Here is a 21322-nt window from a genome sequence, read left to right on the forward strand (position 1 = left end):
ATCATATGTTAGCAACAGTAACTAAAAGAGAAGAGTCTGCGAAGCTTTCTCTTCCTGCACAAAATTCCAAAGCGGTGCGTGTACACCACTAGGGTTTGGGTGATGCATTTTTCCTAAAAGCCACATACATGAATAGTCAAGATGTGGGTTGGCTGAGTTTTGCAACATTGCTCCGCCAACAAATGATGTTATGAGTGTAATTCTCAAAAGCACATCGTTGAGCTTTTGGTTTAATTCCAACTATTGCTCCAGAAATTTGAAATGATTTCCTTTGAAATATTTATATCTGAAATCAGTCAGAAATGCTTTATTCTCAAAAGGGGCAGGGCAGGTGAGAGTGGGGGGTTGCCAGACGTAGCAACAGTAACAGTAACCTTAAGGGTGGGGCTTGGCAAAGGAAAAGCACATACAATTTTCCAGGAATACATTAAAAACCTACATGCGGGAGTGTGGCCCCAGGGAGCCAATGGCTGAGTGCCAAATATTGCAAAATTTTAAAGAACATATACTCACATACAGCATTGCAAACATCTCAACAAGTAAATTGTATTGGTCAAAAAAGTGCACACATGCAATTATGACTAATTAAAGCCAGTCTAAAAAAAAAAAAAAAAAAAAAAAAAGTATTATAATATTATATTATATTATAATATAGTATTTCCCTCTGGGGCATCAGCTTTGGGTCTGATGGAAAGCAGTAGCTTTGCTAAACACGCAACTTCCAGACAAGGGTTTCAACCATCAGACAAAACTCACTGTGATGAATACTTATCTACTGTCTCATTTGTTTGATGTAAGAAAGTTCCATTGTGGAACAACCACTTTATTACGCTGTGTGCAAATATGGTCTCACTTTGTAGGTTGTTGTTTTTTTTTTTTAAGAGCACTTTGAATCAAACTTTATTTTCTGTAACCCCAGGTATGGAAGTAAAGACGGCAATGCAGTTATTTACACCACACACACACACACACACACACACACACACACACACACACACGAGAATAACAGATACAAGTTCTCATAGTCTTACTGATTAGCATTCCATTATTATCTTTAAGTTGTCAGTTAGTGCTCTAAATATCTGCCACAATGTAAGTACAGAGAAAAGAGAAGTTTTGCTTCCCATCATATCTCCTAATTTTACCCCAGGCCATGTCTAACAGAAGGGCTGGAACTGCAAGTTAGCTAAAATCTGGCCACCATGTACATTGAGTCCCAAAGTTAATCTGTTATGCGCTCAAGTTCAAAATTTGTGTGAATAGTCAGAGGCTTGACAGAAACTTTGGGGTTCATCATCTGTGCACCATCAGTGTCTCTGCAAGATTTGACAGGAATTGTTCAAACAACTGTTGAGATATTTCAGCTGAAATCAAAGCGGTTGACCGCCTGAAAAGCAGACCAGTGCTGAATCCCTTCAGTTTCATGTCCATTATTTTTATAGCTGGACTTTTTCTGCACATTTTATTTTAATTCCAGTGGAATCTCACAGCGGTGCACTAAATTCAAGCCTAGCAGCCATGCCTCAGGGATCTCGAATAAAAACAAGTCTTGTCCATTTGAAATGTTTTCCTGCTGACTGCACTACTACCCCACCGCTTGGTCATCTCTTTCATGTCACCTTCCATGAGAGATATGTGGAGAATCTTGACAATATCCTCCCTGTGTGTGTAACAAAGCTTTGTAAGATGCTCTCTGAACATTACATGAATTTACTTCTGCTTGATTCTACTTTTGCTACACTTGCCACTTAATACTTTTAAAAATACTTTTATAAAATCAAACCAAATGTTTATGGTACCTAAACTTAACCATACCCTAAAGTACAACCACTAAAGGTAGGGACGCACCCATCCACTTTTTGGGTGTTCCGATGCAAGACCAATATCTTAAATTTGATTATCTGAAGATACTGATATTTTCCAATACCAAATCTGTTTATGTGAACATTATTGTGACTATGGTTATTATTACTGTTATAACTGTGTAAGATTTAATTAGGTTGTAAGAAATTACCCATCATTTCTTAAGTTACCTCATCAATAAAAATACAATAACATTAAAGATCTAACCATTTCAACAAGTTTTGGTTTGATTTGACACATTTTACCCAACTACAACTATACATGTGCGATTTTGAAACAAAGATCCAGGTTTTAATGTAACAAAAAATGTCACATTTTAACATTCAAGGCATTTTTTTCCTTTAAAACATGTCTGAAGCATGTCATCAAACATGTCTGTACTGGTTTGACTAATGTGGTATTGGGTATCAGTTGTGGTATCGGAACACTTATGAATACCAAGTACGGGTACACACACATGGTATTGAGCCAATACAGATACTGATATCGGTATTGGTGCATCCCTAACTAAAGGCATTGCCTATAGTTTAGCAGGGTTAGTCTAGCAGTTTACCAGGTTTTCAGTTTTTCCCTGCTCCAACACACCCAACTCATTAAATGGACACAACGACCTATGGAATTCTGCACAAGGACGCATTTATTAGAGTCAGGGATACATTGGAAGCCTTCAATGACTGCAGTCCTAATAGGCCCAAATTAAATAGATTTGGTCTGTCAACTTGACAAGTGACAGGAAGGAAATACAACTCAAATGGATCCACATTGGAGAAAGTATTCCTTTTTTTTTAGTGTTTTTTTTTTTTTTTTTTTGTAATTTAACAAGTGGCAAAGTCCTCTTAAGATGAAGCTGGCAGCTGGTCCTGTGAAACTAATATTTTAGCTCTTTCACTCGTGAATGTTTTTAAATTTGTTATGTTATTTTTATGTTATAAGTGTAGCACCAACATGAGACACCTGGGTTTTGCCAACCTGTGATGTTACAATATGAAATTAGTGTAATTTTAAATTGGTGTAAAATCTGGTTCATATTCTATTTTTCCTTATTTACAGTATGCTTAAAACTTGAAAAAATATCTGTACCAAACATAACCTAAAATGTAAGGGACCAGTCCCCACTTAAGCATAAAGCAGCCAATAACTTTCAGTCACAGATATAGTGTCTTATTTAAAAATGTCCTTAGTGCCATAACCACATAGCACTACGTTCTATGGGCATGTTCACCACATATTCCCTTTGATCACCTTCCATGCATCTATGTACTTTGTCAGCCAACTTTTGTTTTCATTTCCGTGTAATGGTTATTCTCATTGGAACAAAGTATATTTAAATAACCATTTCCAGTTAATATTTACACCATGTAATTGGCTTTTTTCTGTCTATGTGGAAGCAGCTCTGCTCCCCGTCTAAAGAATAATAGTTCCACTGAGATTCCACAGTGTGAGGAAATGTACATATCTGTTTAGGATATTATGATTTACCATATAGAAATACTTTCTACCCCCACAGACCCCAAAGCATCTGTCTTCACTAGTCTTAGTGGAGTAGCTTGTGAGGTTAAAGCCCGTGCGTTGTTGTATACCACATTTAAAGCTCCACTGCTGTACCTTACCCCACAGACCACATGCACTAAATCCAACTGACAAGTATGAAACCATCTGCAAAACTTAGCTAACATGATTAAAAATGAATGAAAGTCTGGTCTGCAAGCACTTTTGTGAGATTCCAACAAGTGTGTAGAAGCAAATAATATTGTTTAATTTTTTACATGTTGGTCTTTTCAAAGTTGTGATTTACAGGAAGGTAAAAGGATGTGGCCACTAGAACGGAGGTGGGAAAGTTGCTGCAAAGAGAAATATGGAAACAAAGAACATGAAATGCACAGAACATTCCAAATTATTTTTCCCTTCAATCCCTTTTCCTGTTTTTTGGCTTGTTCAGTGACTCTAAAGTATACAACAGTAAGGATCAACATTTAACAGGGATTCTTTCTGCTGTATGTTTATAGCAAAAGTTGTGACTCACTTCTTCAAATGAGAATGTCTTATGAAATATTAGGACAATTTAATATTAATCTCACTTCTGTATCAGTCATGTTAACTAAGCTAACAGTAAAAACAACCACAACATGCTTTATTTCTGAGCATAATTACAAAAATGCTGTATTTCTATTGCTTTTAGATACAACTATTATTTCAGTAGTGCAAAGAAATGACACTGATTTGACCCCACCAACCATCATAACGTTTAAAAGGTTTGTGTCTTCATGAAAATGTGAAACAAACATGTTCCGCGCCATGTTTTGCAGGATGTATTTTCTTGGCTAAGCTGGTGCAAGAATGCCAGTGAACATAGGATAATTTTTCTTCAGGTTAAGATTAACTACAACACTCTCAAGACATAGTGAAATATTTAAACTGAGATGTATTATTGATCCAGCTCTCTTCTAAATACAATACTGTCACGTGAAATCCCCCCCCCCTCCAGTGCCTCTGGAGTTTTGGAAATTCCATGTTGGCGGATGGTATTAAAGAGGGAAAGAAAATTAAGTAACTCATGTAAAAATGAAAGTATAAAATGAACAAACCTCTGCTGCTTGACCATTTTACTGCTTAGATCTAAATCCTTCTGAACTCAGAGACAGCTCCTTCATCATTGTTCATAGTGTTTCCTGATTGCTGCTCATTCCTCTTGTCAACAGCTCCTGCAAGCCTGACCTGCGGCTCTCAACACAGGCAGGCTTATTCAGAGTAATGAGACTTGTTTTTCATACTACGTTACACAGGAAACAAAATCAAACATTTATAGGGCTGTACGCAAGGCATCAGAATGGCTTATGAGTACAATCTTCTCTTTCAGAGATCGGAGCTTCTGCGACTCTGCTTTGGACACTTGGCTACAAATGATGCAGCTTGTCACCACAGCTGAGGACATGCTTCTTAACTCCGCACTCTCTCTGTCTCTTCCTTTTTATTCTCATTCTCAACATTAGTCCATGTTTTATGACTTTTTTCCCCTCCGTTTATGATTTCTCTATGACTATGATGAAACATTTGGCTGTGCAATTAAAGTCTTACTATCCAAAATTCACCACGTGAGAAATAAACTAGAAAAAAATGCAGGAGCGGTCTTACCAATGTCAAATCAAATCCATTTTTTAATAGCACTTTTCATATGTTAAAGACATAAGACAAAGTACTATGTGCTACGTCATTCTCCCATCACATACACACATTTGGGTAGATGTACACACCCAGACTTTGGTTACCTATAAAAACTTGTTTTAATAAAAAAAAAAAAGAAGAAGAAGACAGAGGACCCTCGCATCATGAAACGCTATCTGAAGGGTCGCCATCAACATCTTAACCCAGGCCACCTTGCTACAGGTCAGCAGGAGTCCACAGCAGTGAAGAACATAACAATATAATATATATATATATATATATATATATATATATATATATATATATATATATATATATATATATATATATATATATATATATATATAAATAAAAGTGAATCAACATAAATAACTGATAATAATGCTTGTTAACTCAAAAACTGCTATCAACATTCTCAGACAAACTGGCTTAGGAGATTTTCTGTATTTGTTGGCTCTGTTCCTCTGAGTACAGCCTGCTGCAGTCCGTGTCCCTCTGCTGGGCCAAAGTTGATACTGAGCCATCAATTCCATTAAGCACTGGCCTGATACAAGAAACTAAAGCTCCCCTTTAGAACAGGTCTCTGAACCCGATAAGGGCTGGCAAGGAAATAGACTGACTTGTAATTCATGATATGTCATCGTCTCAAAGTTTGCCTGCCTACATTCTCCCCACAGATAACTCCAGACAGTTCTACTTTGTGACTTAATTACTCTCAGAAGTAAGTCTGAGATAAAGTTATCTCTTACAGGGGGATTTAGCTGCTCCAAGACTTAAAGCACAAAAATATGAGGTGTGAGCAAATATTGAATGCACCTATTGATTTCTTCAAACTGTTGTGGAAAAGAGAAAGCCCAGTAGCAGCTGGGATAGTCTCCATCCCCCTATCAGCCTGGGTACGATGAAGCTGGTATAGAAGATGGATGGATGGATGGATAAAAAAAAACAACAAAAAAAAAACAATACACTGTTATGACCTATTACTGTTTATTGGATTTTAATCCCATTTAAAAATGTTGCTTACTTTCACTCAGGGCTGCAAGTCTGTTAATTGGTGAATATTTTGTAAGGTGAATTCCAATGTGAAGATGTCCCGATGATTGTACATGGTATTTACCGTATTCTTGGCATTGTGCATGGAGGAATTTAAAGATGGTTTAAACAGTAGTAAACAAGAAACATTTGATAATATTGACAGATGAAAGTCTGCGTCCGTGAGTATTTCCTGTTGTATACAATTCTGATTTTTTTTTTCTCTTTTTTTTTTTTTTTTTTTTTAAAGTAACTTTACATTACTTGGGATGAGGCGGAAGCCTTTGCCCAAGCATTGCTACTCAGGGATGCACCTGCCTCAGAAGGTGAAGTGGAGAGTGACAGCATGTTTCCATTTAGACCACAGGGGACAGTCCAGAGAACATGTCTTGCACATGTCCTGCAATGCTATAGAATGGTGACTCTGATCCAGATGTTACTCTCCTTCCGATTCTAAACTTTTGATCATTTGATAAACATTTATTCATTTTTATTGCTATTTTGTGAAGTTTAAGTTATTTGACAATTCTCTAAAGAGATATTTAAATGGAAATTTGAAGCTTAACACATTTAGTCTGCAGTTTGTTTTTACCCTTTAAGGCTGACAACTATTTATACCTTTCATTCTTTGTCTTCTTTTATAAAAAAAAAAGAAAAAGAAATGCAACAAATATGTCTATATGAAATTATATATACATACATATACATACACACACACACATATTATACATATACATACACACACACACATATTTATATATATATATATATATATATATATATATATATATATATATATATATATATATATATATATATATATATATATAATTTTGTGTGTGAAATGTTGTGAATGTGTACAAAATGTTGAACAATCCTACCAAGTCTTCTGCCCCTGAAACAAATCAACACCAAGTTCTGCAACTTCCTTTCAAAGGTATCCTTCCTTTCTTAACCAGTCGTCCTTTCATGAACACAGATACAGATATCAACTCAGTCAGGTGGGAATGACCTAACAATTGCCAAATCAAAAACTTATTTAGGGGAAAACATAATTTAATTATCTAAATTATTATTTTAATTTTCCTTTTCTTTCTCTTAAAGGTGGAGTATGTAACATTTTCAATATTTTCAAAATAAATTTAAAAAATAGCTACAATCATAAATAGATAGTTTTTTTTTTAAACATGTAGGTTCCAGTGTGTCCATATTTGATGTGTTATTAAATTACAAGTTTAATTAATGACAAAGACCCTTCTTAAATGTTTGCCTACCGGTAAAAAAGTTTTTTTTTGTTATTTGTCATTAATTAAACTTGTAATTTAATAACGCATCAAATATGGACAGACTGGAACCTACATGTTCAAAATAAAACTAATTATGATTGTAGTTATTTTATGAGTTAATTTATTTAGAAAATATTGAAAATCTTACATACTCCATCTTAAAGATATTTTCCATTTTGATCATGTGTTAATATATGTGATATAGAGGTAGAAATGGGAACAACACAAATTTCCACATATAAGAAGTCACTTGTTTTACATTTTTTGTAAACAAATGAACAATTTCTTGATTTGAGTGATTGTATTGGATTGTCAGCATTGTCAACAGTGACTGTGTCTATCCACAATATCGATATCCACTATCAATCCACAATTTTACATCACCAGCGTCTGACTGATAGTTTAAATTTTGTTAATTCAAAGCAAATCTTTATCACTAGATGGCTACAGTCTGCAGTGCTGAAAGTGTCACAGTGGAAGTGATGCTTGTGTGAAACTGAACACCGTTTTCCCAGTACAGTGAACACACATTTCATTTCATATTCAGGTTGTTTGAGCAACAGATTGGTGTGTTGGACAGACACACTGTACCAATGTAGGATTACAATGATGGGATTTACACCTCAAAAGTCTAAATGTAGCAGAAAACCTTCATTTTTCTTGCTGCTGTGATGAGGAGTAATTTTTTTTTTTTTTGTTTGTTTTTTGTTTTTGTTGTTCATTTGGAGAAAAATACCTAGTATTATCCAAAACAACCAACTTAAAAACTCACAGGTTTCACCTGTTTTAAATACAAAACGTAATGTTACAGGTGTGTGCTTCCTTTACTAATACGGTCAATAAACAAATTCACATCTGAATGAAAATGGACGGGAGATAAGCAGTGTCCGAGCTGCTAAGACTGTCCCTGCTGAGCAGCATCTTGCATTTTGAGTTTTGGGTCAGATGCGTTTCTCAGGCATCTTTTTGCAGATGGTGATTAAATCTTTAATTGTCAGGGGGAGGCAGAGCTGTGGAGCAGGAGAAGAAGAAAAAAAAAAAAAACTGGCTAACAGATTTTTAATTATGGTCCACTAAATTAAGATACCCAGATTTCATCCCGTATCTCCAGCTGATCTATTCCTCCTCTCCCTCCCACCCTGTCCCTCTCTGCTACCCCCACTCAAATACCCCTTGGCTCTGATTGTATTACTCATTCAGATGGATCAACAGTCATTTCCAGTCACCATACAACATGGCCGCATATCATAACAGCCTAGCGATGAAAAGGAATGGCACGGAGAGATACAGAATAAGGGGAATTGCAAAAAAAAAAAGAGCAAAGAAGAAAAATTAATGGCATATTTAAACATTTTTTCCCCTGATTTAACATTCTCCAAGAGATACAAGTGTACACCAAGACTTTAATCACCAAGACAGCTTCTCTAGAAAGATGGTTAAGAGCAATTCAAGCATGCGATATACACAAAGAACAGCTGCTGAAATTATGTCTATAAGTTTTGAAATAAATATGAGGGTGAGGCTGATTCACATCCCCACTGCAAAGAAAAGTCATCTTCATACATGCATACATGTGCTTGCCCTGGTTGATAATACACATCTCTTAGACACACATACCGTGCATTTCAGTATAAAGAAAAACCATTGTGAACATCAAGTCTTTCCACAGACAGAGATAATCAAAAGTCTTTATGTTTCCATTTCTGCAGATTTACAAAAACCTCACTAACAACTAAAAAAAACAAAAGGTTGTATGGTAAGTTTTCTAAACTGGAAAAAAAGTAATCTGTCTTTAATTTCCAAATTTCAAAAAACAGCTATAAAGACAAATTAAATTATTTATTTTTTCATTGATCTCCATTTTCATAAATTAATTTCAGAATCTTCTCGAACAGAGTTAATTATATAAACCATGCATCTTTGCCTCTCCTCTCAGTGTATGTGTGTGTGTGTGTGTGTGTGTGTGTGTGTGTGTGTGTGTGTGTGTGTGTGTGTGTGTGTGTGTGTGTGTGTGTGTGCGCAACTAGTATCAGATTCTCTAGGTGTGTATATATATAGTTCAATGAACTTGGTCGATGAAACCACTGAAAGTAATTTCCCTCAAGCCATCATGCTGACTATGATGTGGATTTTTACTTATTGGAGGGAACTTCTGGGTTTGTTCTGACTCTCGAAGATAAATTTTGTTTTTTATGAATTCTGCCACTGGTTAGCATTCATCATATTTTTGAGTCAGCTATTCCTACGTCATCCAATCACGAATCAACTTTTTGAGAAGTGAAATGCTACTTTTTGTATGATGTTCAACATGGTTGCAAGTGGTGTGAAACTTCCGAACGAACCCTGGTTACTCCATTTTTCGTTAACTTTCCTGGCTTTTGTTAAACATGTGTAAGATTTTATCCTGAAGTATGAATTTGGTTTAATCAGATTAAACAATTTTGCACACTGAAGGAATGTTTATGTTAATAGTTAAAATATTGCACTGAGAATAAAAATGTGAAAAAACATTTTTGTTACTTCTGCTAATAACTTTTATTGTCGCTATACATCTTATTTGAAAGTAGAGTCTGATAATAAATGAAAATGCATTATTACTTTTTTTTTCTTTTCTTTTCAAATCCTCCAAACTTTGCATGAGAGAAGGTACTGGAAATGTTGCTATGCTTGGAAAAGGCAGTCAGTGTGCATGTGTTTGAGAGTCTGCAATATGTACACTGAGCATGTGCATCCATCAACCATTTGTGTGTTTGTATTTGCTGTTTTGTCAGGAGGCAGAAACCTGTCAAGAGATCAGAGCTTTTACTTTAATCCTGCATGCAGACAAAGACAGCAAAGAGAGTAGTGCTGGCGTCTCTATAATCTCAGAGCACTGTAGGAACAGTGAAAGTGACATTGTACAGTTGTGAAAATGACTGCAGAATAAGGAGAAGGTGCACGCAAAAATAAAAACAGCATCTGCAAAAATGTTTCCCGAAGAGACACGATTATGCTGAGAAGACATAATCCATTTCCAGCTGAATAATGACTCGAGCAAGTCAGATTGCATTATCTGTGGGGGAGGTCGGGGTGGATGGATGGGTCAACAAAACTCTTCCAGTTTAAGGTGAGAAAGTTAGCATGTCTTAAAATATGCTTCATTTTTAATCACTTCCTCTAACTTCATTAAGTAGATGTTCATCCCACCTAAAATATATATAAAAAAAAAAAAAGATGCACAGGTTAAAGCTATTTCTCTGACAATGCCAAACAGCTTCTCCCTATCTGACTCTTGAGTTTCTCGTACCCCGGGTGCTGAAAACCAGGTACCTGATTGGTAGCGAAGGCAGAAATGGAACGTTTAGGAGATTTAATTGTTTGGAACAATTGTTCGAGATAAAGAATCAATCATCTGGAACATTCGGAACACATTACCACAGTGATATCTGGTGATCAAAATGTATGATTTCACAATATCAAACTTAATTAACAAATATTTTTATCTGTCTTGGGTTGTGTTGTTTGCTATACCTTCTTGTGTTGGTTTCTAGTGATATTTATGTGCAGGGAAGTTGAATTTTATTCAGTTTTTCTGTACATTTAATTATTTTCATTAATAAAGATTATCTACCCAACTGTACTCAAGTTGAAATGGTTTCAACATCAATAAAATCTCATTAAATATTTTTATATTGTTATTTGATAGGGAAAAGTATGTTTCATGTATGATGTCACATACTACAGCATTTTAGCAAGGCTAATTTCCAATGCCCGTTCAAATGCAGTCAACATTTTTCATCATTGCATTTTGGACACAAGGTAAAAAGATGACTGTACTTTTAACCAAAGCGGTGCAGACCAACCGTGGCGTTTCAGAACGATCTGCGACGTCTGCATCCTGTCTCAGCTCATGTAACATTGTTTCACACTGAACGTCCCATGTCAGCAGTTTCAGTACAGATTGAATGACCATTTTAATTTTGCCATCACTACGGGGCTTTGATTACAACCCAGGTTCATTGCTGCATGTTAGTTCTGCACTTCCCTGTTCCGTCTCTTTGTCTCCATTTTTAACCAAAGTTGAACTACAGAAATTCTTGTTGTTTGTAATCAAATTGTTAAAATATCATTTTTAATTTTTTGGAGCAAGGCTTGTGTTGTCTCCGTTCCTACCACCCACGCTGGTTTAATGGCATACCAGCAACTCACACCCCTGCTGCCTATGCAGTTTCATACATCAAATGTGAGAACGAAGGCATCCATCTCAGTTTAAAAGGTCTTTTGGCCTTTGTTAAAGTTCATCAAGATTGAATCACACCATAAAAAGGTGAATTTAGGAAAGTTAACTACTCATATTTTTAAAAATAAAAAGGGTGCAACCAACGTTTTAGCCGATGCCCTGTCCAGGGTGAGTGTGTAGATAATTTTGTATTGTGTATATTAATGGCTTTTGTTTTCAGGGGGAGGGTGTTACGCCCCTTGGCCTGTCATCTAGCTCATCATTTCAACAAGCATCACCTGGGGGACTTGATGCACCTGGCTTCCTTCCTGGAGCTGCCCTCAGGCTGATGTGTGCTGGGTGCTGATTGGTCGCCACACGCCCACCTGCCCCTGATTGGCCAGACCTTCTACAGAGCACCGGAATAAAGGCTGTCACCAAACTTCGTTCCGGGCAGCTGTGTTCTGGTTGAGCCTGGTGCCACAGCTTGCCACTCCTTCAGTGACTGCGAAGGAGTTTTGACTGTTGGGTGTTTGCATTGACGCTTTTGCGATTACCGCTGGGTTGGTGCCAGCTTTGGTGGACACTTTTGTTATTGGGTTTGTTTGGTTGTTTTCTGGTCTTTGATGCGTTTAGGGACTAGTGGGTCCCAAGAATAAAGCCTTCATTTGTACATTCTCATGGTATTCTTTTGTTAATGTTGCCACCCCCCCCCCCCCTTTACCCCTGGACAAACTCCATTGAGGGTCGTAACAATCATTTATAACAGCAGGACATGTTATTTGTACCCGCTAGTGCATTCAGTGCAGTCTGTTTGCTTTCATTTTCTGTCTGGAAAATAAAGCCATTCAATCACCACATAGGGTGGGCAAAAATGAAAAAAAATAAAAAAAACAAGAATAACAATACACCATTTTGTAACCAGCTGCCAGGGAGAATGAACTTTGGCAAGATGTGTGAAATGTTGTTTTAAACAGGCAGAGTGAGGACAGCCTGCCACATAGGTTCGGTCATCATAGTGGTCATTAAGCAGACTGTAATGGGCCGTGAGTGAGAGCCTGTTCTGCTCTGGCACCCAGCCGGCCGACCTGTGGATCACACCAGCCATCATCAGTCAATGGATCGCACCATTATTTTCTTGATGGAGGGGAAATCTGGATACGTCTGGAGGAGACTGGAATAGTCACAGCTCATGACAAACAGGTGTGGGAATGTCAACAAAACAACACATATATACAGACATGTTCAGATGCATGTGAATTTTCAATATCCTCGTTCAGAGGTGGGTTTTAAGTCATGCAAGCTGAACATGAGCTGCATGTTTTAGTAAATATCAGGAGAAATAACTTTTCTGTTTTGGTTTATTTTTAGTTTTTACTGAAAGTGGCATCTGCCACCACTCTGGTTGTCTCTTTTTTTTTTTGTCTTTTTTACTATTACACTTCATACAGGAAAACTAAAGGTCATGGTTATTTTCATGCAGAAGAAGATGTTGAACGTTAGGGATCGTGGTGGCGAACAACACCAGCATTGTGAATGAGAGGATGACAGTAATGCTTTCACTGCAACAAATGCTAATCACAGTAACTGTCAGCCCAGCCGCTCACTTCTGCCACTCTGTTCTTATTTATTAAATTTCCTGACACTGGCTTGTCTTTCCGCGTGACTTCATGACAAAATGAAATGTGTTTCTTTTGTCTAGTTGCCTAATGAGGCAGCTTTCATAGAGAGCTAAGGAATAAAATAATTCACCACAAAATTGTTGTGGGCAAAAAATTAACCATGAATACTGATGTGTGGACATCTCCTTTTCCAGCAGTCTCAATCTCATGATTATGTGTATATCCTGTAATATCTGTAGTAATATTTTTTGCCCGGACAACATATATAAATATTTATATTTCACATAAATCAGCTGGATACAGATCATTACTTTTTAGTGAAGTATCTGTGAAAAACAATGGAAAGCAAAACTAATTTTAGGCAAAGCTTGAGAGAAACTTAAATCAAACCTCTCACATCCTTTATCTTACACTGATCCAAGTTTTTTGGATGGCCAAACGTGTATCCAGCAGACAGTGCAACACTCATTAATCTTAGAGTGAATTTTCTGGTGGGAGTTGGGGAATTGTAGCCTGTTATGTCTCTCTCCGCATCTACTGAGTGCTCTGTCCTGCTGCCAGCAGCGGTCTGAAGAAGCAAAGAGGAGGCCGGTCTCAATAGAGAGGGATGTGGGCAGCATATGCCCATAGCAGCTTTAGGACAACACTCACAGAGTGCAGCAGTTGGCTCACTCAACTTACTGGTGGAGTTCATTGATTTTCAAAGCCTTTGTAAGAGAGACTGCGTTTGTTGGGGAGATGGTGTGCACAGAGGGGCATTGCTTTTCCGGCATTCAGGGTATCAAAAGATGGTTGATATCCTAAATGGGATTATTTCTTCTCATTTTATCTTTGTTTCCCCTCATGCAATCTGCTTCATCTGTTGTCCCGCTTTTCTTTTCTTTTTTTCTCTCTCTTTTTATTAGGCTTTCATAAAGAGTGCACAAATGTTTTATTTGCCAGGCAGCCAATCAAGGCAGGAGGTCCTGGACATGCCACAATGCAGCCATTTGGCCAACAATTCGGTTGCTTGCCAACAGGAACTGAGTTGGAATGGAAAACTCAACACCACACACATCACCTCCAGCTAGCACCTTCAAAAACACGACAGAAGGAAAATCAAATACATCTAAATACCCTGCAAACCTTCCAGCAAATGTAATTTAAGTTCACCTTCCAAAAGGAAAAGAAAAAGCATCTGACTTTCTGACTATCCTCACAGAATTTCACCATTCCTAAATCGCCCAAAATGTGCTTTTTTTTTTTTACACCCTCGTCGCAAAAAAAAGCAACGTTGGATTTATTTTTCTGAGTGTTCAATTTGTTTCTTTTAATCAAATTCAATTAAATTAAAACATCAAAAACTTTCCACATCAATCCTTTATGAGAGACCAACATCTATCAAACATGCTTTGTTAGTATTCAGTCACAAAGATTGATTTGTCTGTCAGTATCGGAGACATTCAGAGGTGAAACTTTTCTCTTTTTCCAGAGCGCTCCCACATGCCCTTGTATTTTGACCTTTTGTACGATCCATCAGTTACCTCCCTGTTTTTAGCTCATTTATACTGACTGCAGTGGAGAGGAAAAAAGTAAAAAGGACATATAGCAGCAAAGTGACAGTACATATAAACACACAATGGCATGAAAGTACTGTATACATATATATATATATATATATATATACATATATATATATATATATATATATATATATATATATATATATATATATATATATATATATATATACACACACACACACACTTCCAATATATACTTACACTAAATGATTAATGACTAGGCCTGAGTGGGTCCACTCCTCCATGGGGTGCTGTTCAGCCGAGGCCTGATTTCTCCATGTGACTCAAGCACTTAACTCAAACACAGAAGAACCAGTTTAAGTTGGAATTCATAATTATTTTTAAATTATTTAGGATTTTGCTCAAAACGATTATGAAACTAACCATATTTAGAACAAAGTCATATTAGGAACCTGTTGTGGGACATTTACATCCAATAACAATATTCTAAATTTAGATTAAGTCTATATATGATGTAATGTACACTATCTGGAGGCAATGGAGACAAAGTGCGCTAAAAGGGAAAAAATGAGCATCTGGTGCTCAGCCTTTTAAGCAAAACTGCAAAACTTTTGTGGCATAAGCTGCACAGTGCTTCCTTACCTGGCTGATGAAAGGCATGGCAAAGGGCTAAGGAGCCTTAAATCTGGCTGCCAGCTCATCAGGCCCTACCATGTGCTACTGGATCATAGGGGGCGGGGTCTCAAGTTAGTTACTTTAGAACACAGGTGTCAAACTCCAGTCTTTGAGGGCTGGTATCCTGCAAGTTTTTGTTGTCTCCATGCTCCAACACACTTGACCAAAATGAATACACAGGCTAACAAGAGGTGGCTGGATCCATTTGATTTGAATCAGGTGTGTTGGTAGAGGAAAACAACAAAAAACCTGCTGGATTCCAGTCCAGTTTGACACCCCTGGTTTAGAGTTTTGTCTTGTTATTGTGAGTAATTTTGTCTTCCCTTCTGTGTGTTATTTGGTTTGGCCAAAGCACTATATCGGTTCCCCTTATGTGTTTGTGTGTTATCAGTTCTCCTTAGTTGAGTTTGATCCATTTAAGCTACTCTTTTGTGTATCTAGTTCACCTCTTTTAAAGGTATTCAGTATTCCTGTGTTCATTTTGGTTTGAAATTGCTTTCAGTGTCCTCATTGCTTTACTGCTTGGTCCCTGACAACCTTTAACATGATGGCAGCTGAAAGAAGAACATTTATTAACATCAGTCTGGGTTTTTTTTTCTTCATATACGTTCGTCTGTGAGAATGCTTGTATTGCCGTATAGAAATCAGACAAAAAGTTCAGTTTTACAAGCTGAATAGCCTACTAATAACCAAATGAAGACTAAAACCTTTCCTAAAAAAAAAACTGTTTTCAAAATAGTTTGCACACATTGTAAACTTTGTTTTATATCCAAATGTGGGAAACCTCAGGCAAGTTACTAATACAGCTTTGGAAAATGCAGCACTTGGACTTTTTAAGTTATTGAGATTCTAATGTATGACTGTGACTGATAACTGATATACTTAGAATATTTTAGATTGGCTAAAATGTGCTTGTGTGTGATGCTCCTCTAATTTTTATCCACACTGAAGTAGAACAAACATAATAATAAAAAAAAATAAAAAAAATAAAAAAAAGAATCCTGACACAGTATCATTTTACCTTTTGAGGCCAAAATGAAACTAACATTGTCAGGAAATATTACTTATATACTTGCAGAACAGTTTTCTGTTGGCAAAGTTAACTTTTTTTCAGAACACTATTTGGCTGTTCAACCAATTCCTGGCTTAAATTACTGAAACAAAGTTTAACTTTGATCAGTTTACCTTCAACTTAACAACATACAGGAGCAAAAATGTCTGTTTCGCATGACATTTATTTCAGATTCACATCATGGATGAAACATCCAGTTTAATTATCTTAAAAATCCTAAATATTTGATTTTTATTAATAATGTGTGGACTCTAATACAGACACCACTCATTAGGACATTGGAACAGGTACATGTGACACAAAATCATTTGTCTATCTCCATATAGCTACAGTCACATCCCTCTCCTCAACCAAAGGCATGACTTCCACCAACATGACTTCCAACATTAGAGAGTAGGATGCAATTCATCACCTTTCTGAGGGAAATTACACTCCACATGTCGGTAACCTGGAAACCTCGTAACGCAAATTAATAGACTGAAAAATGGAAATGCGAAGTGAACTGGTATTGTCCCAAGTGTCATGGATCATGTAAGTCAAAACCTGACCAGCACTAAAAGAACCAAGGCCACTTGTTAAACACCGACATAACATTTTACAACTTCTCTTTGAGAAGACATGCACCATCATTTAAAGGAGATTCAGCCACAGAATGAACTTCCTTGTTGGTGCATTTACTTTCAGCACTATGGGGGACTATTATTGGTGAGTTAGCAATTGCAATAATGCCATAATAGACATAAACAGTTTCATTTCAACTACTTACAGTAAATAAAAATGTAGATAACAAAGATAATGGCAGTGTGCCAAACCATATCCATAGTCTAAGGGAACCTTTAGAAAGACCATTTACTGAGCTATGATGCTTGTCACCCTGAATCTGATCAATGCATAGATTTTAAAGCCTCTTAAAATGTCACATCTACTTAATATCACATTATTCACCAGATAGATTCTAGGTCTTTAAGGTTTTTCATGCCCACTGAAGTAATGGAAATTCTCTCTGTCGTGAAAATCTCCAGGCAAATGTCATCTGAATGACAATTTGTACGTTGAGCACAGCATCACAGGCTTCCGCGAGAAACGTCCTTCAAATACAGCAGGAATGGAAGAAAGATTCCTTATCTTGATTTTTTTAATCAAAGAAACTTTTAAAAATATTACATTTGACCTGAAGTAATGCAGATTTTATTGCTTGAAAAAGCCTTCATGTGTGGAATATGCAGCAATATAAGGAAGACAATTCAGCCCTTATTATACCAAAAAAAACATGGCGGTGAGTTCTTTTTTTGCTGTAACTTTCCTCCTCCGGGTACGTAAAACTACATAAGTTAACACTAGAGGGCTCACACGCATTGACAAACAGTAGGGCTGCTCTTTTTCCGAATGTACAGCAAAGGAAGAGGTCACACAAGTGACAGCCCAATGTATTATTGATCACGCATTATATTCCCAAACCATCACCTTCATATCTGTGGAATGACTCATCAGTGTAAGCATCTCTGCGTCAGGCCTCATAACACCAGAGTTCATATTGAGGACAGTTGAAACATAGGATTTCTCAGAAATTCAGCTGAATTTCAAGAAAAAAAGCTGCTGCTGCGTTGGTAGGAGGAAGAGATCCAGGAAAAGCACATTTCCCTGTGTGCTTCTGTGAGAAAATGAGTGAGAGGATGACTGTTTTCCTCCAACTGTGCTTTCTGCATTCCTGCCTTTCCTGATGTCCAAGTCATGTAAAGTTTGTGTTTTTGCATGCACGCTCTATCACACCGCCAAGTTAATCCTACAGGGAGGCCGTGCATGTGTAAGTCTTCACAAACTGAGCAGCTGGTCTCCCCTGTGGGAGTCATTAGCAGTGAAGCTCATCCTTTTGTCACACACTCCAGTGTCTGTCCCTCACCTCTCAGTCCAACCTCAGGGCCCATCATGTTCTCCCTGCACACCTGGCTTTACTACCTTCTTCTTTCTGACTTCAAGGCTTCGCTGGCTGCCTGCTCCCAGAGAAACTGAGCTAGATAACAAGAAAGAAGGGGGGGAGAGAGAGCATGATAGAGACAAGGAGGGGAAAAGAAGGACAGGGGAGAGGCATGGGGAGAGAAGAAGGTCTGTCAGCTCTCCAAAACCTATTATTCAGGGTTCCTTAAGGACGTTAAACTCAATACATTGTTCTCTTTTTTTTCCCTGCGCACTACTTCCTATGTTATTTTGCAAAGTCCACTGTCTACTCCATCCATCCAACAATCAATCCATCGTGCTTGCTATATGCTAGCCTGAATTTGCTCACTGTCTCCCTACAGCCTTGCTACATGGTGAGAGAGCTACAGAAAAACGTCCTCTTCTCTCCTAATCTCACGCTTGCAGAGAGGCTGGAGCTGGCTTTGCTTCAAATATAAAGACCTCCATTTGCTTGCCCTTGCCCAGAAAAAAAAATCTCTGTTCATAGCTACCACTGACAATAAGCCAACACATGCACCATGCAAGCCAAACAACCTCCAGTGCTTGTCTCAGCTTTGACCCCCCCTCAACCTTCCAGGTTCTTAATAAGATGCAAACTGAAATTAACCATCCATTTTCCCTTTGTTATTTGTGAAATTAAATATCTAGTAAAGGATTGTGGTAAAATGAGATGTTTGAAGATAATTAAATAAATAAGAATGTGGCTGGATTTAGGGGCCATTGCAAGTTTCCAGTAGATCTCTGTGCCTTGGTTATATAGAACAGAATATGCAACCTAACTGATCCCAGGGTGAGGCAGCTTGAGAGGAAAAACAAACCTTCTCTGTCTGTTCAAGATACAGTCTACAAGGACAAGAAATGGAAATATCTAGATAAAACCAAATGGTTAGGTTTCTCCTTGATAATATAGTTAAAACAAATATGAAGTCTTTGTTTCTATGTGGAGTGACTGAAAATAATGTTTCTGATACATTAACGGCTTTTAAAAATAAAAAAGACAGTTGATATAAATCAAATTGATATGATGATTATTAAAGAAGTTATTGATGAAATAGTTAAACCACTCACCCATATTTTTAATCAATCATTTTTGAGTGGTAGAGTTTCAGATGATATGAAGATAGTAAAGGTTATTCCAATTTTTAAAAATGGCAAGAAGCATCTTATGGAGAATTATACGCCAATACCTGTCCTTCCTCAGTTTTCAAAAATTCTGGAGAAGCATTTTGTAAAACAATTAGATACCTTTTTTAGAAAAAAAAAAAGGTTATTTTGTCAAGAACAATATGGATTTTGTCAACACCGGACTGCAACCTATGCTACCATGAATATACTTGAGGAGGTCAGCTCTGCTTTGGATAAAAATAAATTTCAATCAGTATCTTTATTGATCTAAAGCAAGTTTTTGATACTATTGACCACGCTCAATTATTATAAAAAGCTTGAAAGCTGTGGGATTTGTGGTACTGTTATCCCTTTGGGTCAAAAGTTACTGAGAAAATCATCAACAATGTGTCCTTCTAAAAGACACTGTATCTGGACTGAAGAACATCACATATGGAATATTTCAAGGTTCTGTAATTGGCCCAAAACTTTTTATTATGTTCATATGCAAGTTCATAATGTTGTCATATTAAAATGTGTTATACTTGGTGACAATACTATTTTAGTTTGTTAGGCGAAAAATTAAATGAGCTTCTATTATTGATAGAAAAAGAATGGATTTTATTCAAAATCATGTCTTTTTGCAACATTTTCTTACATGTCTTTTTGCAACATTACCTTCAATTACAATTCAAATCAGATCCAAAGTTAATAATAATAATGAAATAGTTTTTCTTTCCTTCATCTTCATAACATCTGAGGAGCTTTTGTGTTTTTACTGCATCTCATGTTTGCTCTTATTCCTCTCCAGTGCAGCAGCTATGAGAGTGACAAGGTGAAACTAGTCATCAGAACACACACCAGGTCAAAGCAGACTGTCCTCCCCATGCACTGCTACCACTGTTAATTCTCCTCTATTTTACACCATTGATCTCCTGCCTTCCAGCCTAAGCATTCTGGTCTTTGTGGAGCTGTTAAGCTGCCCTGCAACTGGACTTTTTGCACTCTAGTCGCAAGCACAAAATCGATCCAGAGCTCCCCATGAACCACCTTTTGGATGAAAAAAAATAAATAAATGAAAAGCAGCAATGGTGTGACACTCGGTCGATGAATGGAACACACAAACAGAACACTTGTGCTATTCAAATATTATGAATTGTTCTACATACACATGTGATTCATATGTTCTCTCTTTACTTTACAAACACACTCATTGTGCTTTAGTCAGTTTTTGAAATGTAAACTTGACAAAATTGTCAAACCTACGTTAGAACTGTCACTCCTGTAAAAATATCTAAATAAGAACAGATTAGCGACATGTATGACCAAACATGACTGTTTTACAGAAGCTTATTTGTCTTCCTGGGGAGTCCAGAAAGGCTTTACTTTGCTTTCCCAGTTTACTTCAGTTTATTTCTGAGTGCATTTACGGTCCTCTAGACCAAGTAACAAGATTCATCATTTGTTGACGATTACCATGGAGACGCACTGTAAATTAAGACTTTGTCTCTTTTTCAAAATATCAGATAACCTCATAACCTCATAAAAGGTTGGTTCAAGAGAACAACGTCGGATAATTCCGAATTATTTTGTTTTTAGTATTTAATCAAATAAGTTTGCCTCTTTTTATTTATGTTTGTTTTACATATTTTATTATAAGTTAAAACCATAAATGTAAATTAATACCATTTTTGAGAATGCCTAATCATATTTTAGTTATCACATCATATATATATATATATATATATATATATATATATATATATATATATATATATATATATATATATATATATATATATATATATATATATATACATCATAGTACA

Source organism: Telmatherina bonti (assembly GCF_933228915.1).
Source record: "Telmatherina bonti genome assembly, chromosome: 19".
NCBI classification, from domain to species: Eukaryota; Metazoa; Chordata; class Actinopteri; order Atheriniformes; family Telmatherinidae; genus Telmatherina; species Telmatherina bonti.